Source organism: Anastrepha obliqua, chromosome 6, assembly GCF_027943255.1.
Source record: "Anastrepha obliqua isolate idAnaObli1 chromosome 6, idAnaObli1_1.0, whole genome shotgun sequence".
Taxonomy (NCBI): domain Eukaryota; kingdom Metazoa; phylum Arthropoda; class Insecta; order Diptera; family Tephritidae; genus Anastrepha; species Anastrepha obliqua.
Window position 1 is genome coordinate 48,290,624 of NC_072897.1, and position 5,548 is coordinate 48,296,171.

Genomic DNA, 5,548 nt, shown 5'->3' on the forward strand with positions numbered 1-5,548 from the left:
CTCATGTACATTTGTATGTGCGTATGTACACTTGGTGCCCATATCCTTCAACCAAATCAAAAAATTCTGTATACAAAACGCTTCATTACCAGGCACACAGGAAGATGGCATATGCAAATATAAATATTGAATTCAAGCAAAACAATGCTTATTAATATACACATATGCATGTGCATACAACCGCACACACAGGGCACTCACTTTATTTCTCAAAATGCGTATGTCGTTCAAAGCTAAAATTCTATGCCTAGCGACTACAAGAACAAAATGCAGTCATAGACGCAGGCGTAGCGGCCATCATTCTAGTTGCCATAGCGCTGAACAGTCGCGGCGGCGCCGAACAGTTTCAACTATTGTACTGTGCAACAAAAACTCATCATCAAAAAATTCATTGATAAGTTCGAGCTCATAGTTCTAAGAGCAAGAACTTTCATTCATAAAACGAGCCGCCCATATGCCAATTTTCTCGACAATTCGAAAATAGTCAATATTGGAATATTTCGCGTAGAATTATTTGCCAATATTTGATAAATCTTCAATTTTTGTCAAGTCGAGTGCCCGCGGCTTCGTACATATGAATGCATCAATATATGTACGTAAATATGTGTATATGTACAATGCTGTGCCTATGAATGTGTGCAGCGCCTATGAGTGCGCGCTGGATTTCTTGAGAAGTCTACCGTTTTATTTTGAGCTGTCGCTAGTGAGCATACATACACACAGCAGAGAACGTTAAATATAGAGAATTCTCACGAGCTACGAATAGTGTGAATTGTCAAAAATGAAGTGAAACGGCGAACACTGTTCACCTCGCTCAACTCGAAGGCGGTGAAGTTTTTAACAGAGCTGATTACAGTGAATTATGTACAAGTACATTGGCTCTGCTCAGTTTTTGGTTTCTGTATGAAATCAAATTGACGAATGCCGACGGCATTTTGCAAGGCATTTTTGCTTGTGCATTTTTATGTTCCCTTGGTAAACGAAAATTTATTCAATTTGTATTTTCAAACAAAGGTGATGAAAAAAATGATTGAATTTATTATATGCGCCATATCAAATCAAAGTATGTAACTTTAATATTTTGATTTAATTTAAAAAAATACATTATAAAACGACCTCTCACATTTTGGTATGTGCGTTTTAGTAAATTTAAAACTAAACAAATTTGATGAAAATTTTTACTAATTTTTTGAGTCGAAATTAATTCATAGCATACAAGTGTTTTGGTATATCGACATATGTACATATTTACATTTGAATATGCATTTTTTGTTCCTTTGGCAAACCAAATCTTTTTCAATTTACATTTTATTACAGGGAATAATAATATACATACATTTGTATGTATGCATTTTCTAGATAGTATAAAACTTTAAAATAAATAAAGGAAACAAAGAAACGTATTTGCATATATGGGACAACTAAATTCAATTGCATCTTTATTAAATATATATATGTTGCACGCATATGTGTGCACTGAAGCAACATGACCTACCTCACGAGCATCGCCTTATATTTCATGTAAATAACCTAATGATCAAATTCCTGCCTCACAAATGCTAAAACAAATTTCTTTTGAATACTCATGTACATATTTGTATGTGCGTATGTACACTTGGTGCTGATCCCTTCAAACAAATCAAAAAGTTCTGTATACAAACGCTTCATTACCAGGCACACAGGAAGATGGCATATGCAAATATAAATATTGAATTCAAGCAAAACAATGCTCTATACATATGCATGTACATACAACCGCACACACAGGGCATTCGCTTTATTCCTCAAAATGCGTATGTCGTTCAAAGCTAAAATTCTATGCCCAGCGATTACAAGAACAAAATGCAGTCATAGACGCAGGCGTAGCGGCCATCATTCTAGTTGCCATAGCGCTGAACAGTCGCGGCGGCGCCGAACAGTTTCAACTATTGTTCTGTGCAACAAAAACTCATCTTCAAAAAATTCATTGTTAAATTCGAGCTCATAGTTCTAAGAGCAAGAACTTTCATTCATAAAACGAGCCGCCCATATGCCAATTTTCTCGACAATTTGAAATTAGTCAATATTGGAATATTTCGCGAAGAATTATTTGCCAATATTTGGTAAATCTTCAATTTTTGTCAAGTCGAGTGCCCGCGGCATCGTACATATGTATGCAAAAATATATGTATGTAAATATGTCGTTCTAAATGCTCGACAGCCGCAGCTGCTGTGCGTCAAGTGCGCGCATGAGCATACAGTAAGTTGCAGAAGAAAACAAGTAGCTTAAAAAAAAGGTCTGATTCGGACATTTTAATACTAAGATAAAATTTGGAAACAATTATTTTATGTTAACTGATAGTAGGCAAATAGTTAATTAGTAGATTACTTTACGTATGTAGTTTTTCAATTGATAAAAAGTGCACAAAACATATGCATATAACTGCAGTTAGAAACTTACTCTGAAATCAGAGCATTTGAAGATGCCTGTAACATTTCAAGCTTACTGTGCATACAATGCTGTGCCAATGAATGTGCGCTGCGCCATGAGTGCGCGCTGGATTTCTTGCGAAGTTTTACCGTTTTATCTTGAGCTGTGGCTGGTGAGCACACATACACACAGCATATACATATGCGCAAATGTATATAAATTCACAAATTTACATTTGCATATGCCATCTTCCTGTGCGCCTGGTAATGAAGCGTTTGCTATAGAGGATTTTGATTCAGTTGAAGGTAATTCAACAAAGTTTTACAGACACCAGACAGACAGACATAACATATGTACATAATTTGGATGATTTGGAGAAATTCAAATATATAGGTCATATTAAAAAGCTACCTAACATTCTTTGCTTCTAATCACCAACAAATTCTTATCGACTGCTGCTAAATTTACATAATTCAGCCCCTCACTGTTAATTTTTGTTGAAAAATCTGTCTATGGTGAATTGTCTTCGCGAGACGAGTACCCCTCGAAAATGAACACTTTCCAGTCAGTAAGACTTCTCTATTCATTAACGTTCTCTGCACACAGCATATACATATGCGCAAATGTATATAAATTCACAAATTTACATTTGCATATGCCATCTTCCTGTGCGCCTGGTAAAGAAGTGTTTTCTATAGAGGATTTGTATTCAGTTGAAGGGATTCAACAAAGTTTTACAGACACCAGACAGACAGACATAACATACATATGTATATAATTTTGGATGATTTGGAAAAATTCAAATATATAGGTCATATTAAAAAGCTACCTAACATTCTTTGCTTCTAATCACCAAGAAATTCTTATCGACTGCTGCTAAATTTACATAATTCAGCCCCTTACTGTTAATTTTTGTTGAAAAATGTGTCAGTGGTGAAATTGTCTTCGCGAGACGAGTACCCCTCGAAAATGAACACTTTCCAGTCATTAAGACTTCTCTATTCATTAACGTTCTCTGCAGGGCGTACTCGAGAATATAAAGAAGGGATTGCTAAGTTACAAGTCAAGGAACTAATTAACTTTTGCGAAAGCTCAATTAAAAATTTAAGATCGGCATATGCAGGTACTTAAATAGCCGCTATAAGCCTTCCAGTGCTAGAAGCAGGGTACTTATTGAGCGCAGAAAAGATTAAGATTGGCTGGGTTATCTGCAGAACTCGTAAAAAATTGAACCTCACAAAGTGTTATACTATGTATGCCTAGAATACGGACATACGCAACTAAATGTACAAATTCTGAAGACAGGAGTCAGTACTGTATGAAATGTGGTCAAGGTCATTTCGCAAAAACCTGTGAAAGAGAACCTTTTTGTATTGTGTGCAGATTTAACACTAAGCACCAAATGGGTAGTAAAAAATGCCAAATTTACCAGACAGCATGCAAAACAAAAAGAAAATGAGAGTGATCCAAATAAAAAAATAAAAATCACTGGAGGGATGCGCAAACGATGTACGAACAGGACGAAGACGTGGCGGTAATATGTGAGGAATAAACCAATCCAGACGCTGGAACGTCGGTTTCGGATGGAACAAAGAAGGCAGGTATATGGGTCCTAGGAAATAAGATTATCCAAGATGGGAAACTGGCAGACAAAACCAGCTACACTAGAGCAAAAATTTCTGATATTTGTATTAAATTGTCTTGAAAAAATTCTTGACGAAGTGGTCAGAGAAGCCTTGACAACATCGCCAAAGTTAATAGCTGGAGATTTCAATGCATGGGCCTTAGAATGAGGAAGTAAGTGTACTAATCAGTGAGGGAAAGCCTTCTCCTTACTTCACGTTGTGTTATTAAACACTTTAAGAAAAAGCCCTTTCGAGAAGAATGGTCGTGGCTCCATTATTGACTTAGCTTTTATAAGCAGATCTCTAGCTGTAAGAAAGAAGTGGCAGATTTGCGACATTTATACCCACGTCGACCACTTGGCCATAATGATCGAAATAAAAAATCCGAAACAAAGTAAACGAAACATCAAGCCTGCTAAAAAAGCCCAGACAATAGGGTGGAAGATCCAGACCATAGACGAAGAGATTTTTAATCTTATGCTAAACGCTCATCCAACTAACATAAACGTCGCGACTGAGCAAGTTCAACTACTGGTAACACGCCTGACCAAAACCTGTGATGCTGCAATGAAAAAACACACTTACGTGCGGAAACCGGCATAGCTGAACTTAGAGGCGCTTGCCACAAAGCTAGACGACAATACCAAGGAAGCAGAGGAAGAAGTGAAAAAGAATGGTTGCGAGAAGTTTTCAAAATGAAACGCAAGAGCCTCAAAAATACGATTAAAAACGAAAGTCTTCCTGCTTCAAAGAACTATGGTTAAAGCTGATGAAAATCCGTGGGGAAGAGCGTATAGGTTGGTGATGTCTAAGATTAGTGGATGCAAAGGAAAAGGACTGACTTGCCCTGTTATCTTAAAAAAGGTTGTGGAAATCCTTTTCCCAAGACAAAACGATGACCAAGAATACCGACTATCAGCAGACGCATCATTTATCACAGATATACCTACAGTCACGGAAACAGAGGTAAATACAGACGTGGGCCGTTTTGGAACCGCTAAAGCTTTAAGACTAGATGGAATACCTAAAGGAGCTCTTAAACTTGCACTGAAATAAGACGCAAAACCCTTCACGGAGACGTATCAGAAGTGTTTTTGAGATGGTGTTTTCCCAAATATTTGGAAACAGCAACGACTTGTCTTTCGCCGAAACCTAGTAAGACGCCGAGTCAACCAAGCTCATATCGACCACTCTGTATGATTGATACGATGGACAAAATTTAGAACGGCTTATTGCTGATCGCTTGGAGCAGCACCTTAGTGAAAAATATGGCTTGTCCGACAACCAATATGGTTTCCGCAGGGGACGCTCCATTATTGATGCAATTAAAAAGCTTATATAAATAGCTGAAAATGCCATTGAAAGAACAAGATGGATGCATGGTACCAATGAGTATTGCGCCATTACAACGTTTGACGTAAAAAATGCATTTAACTCTGCATGCTGGTCCCACATTATGCAAGCTTTAGGGAACCTGGAAACGTCGCCATACCTCTTGCGTTTGATGAAAAGC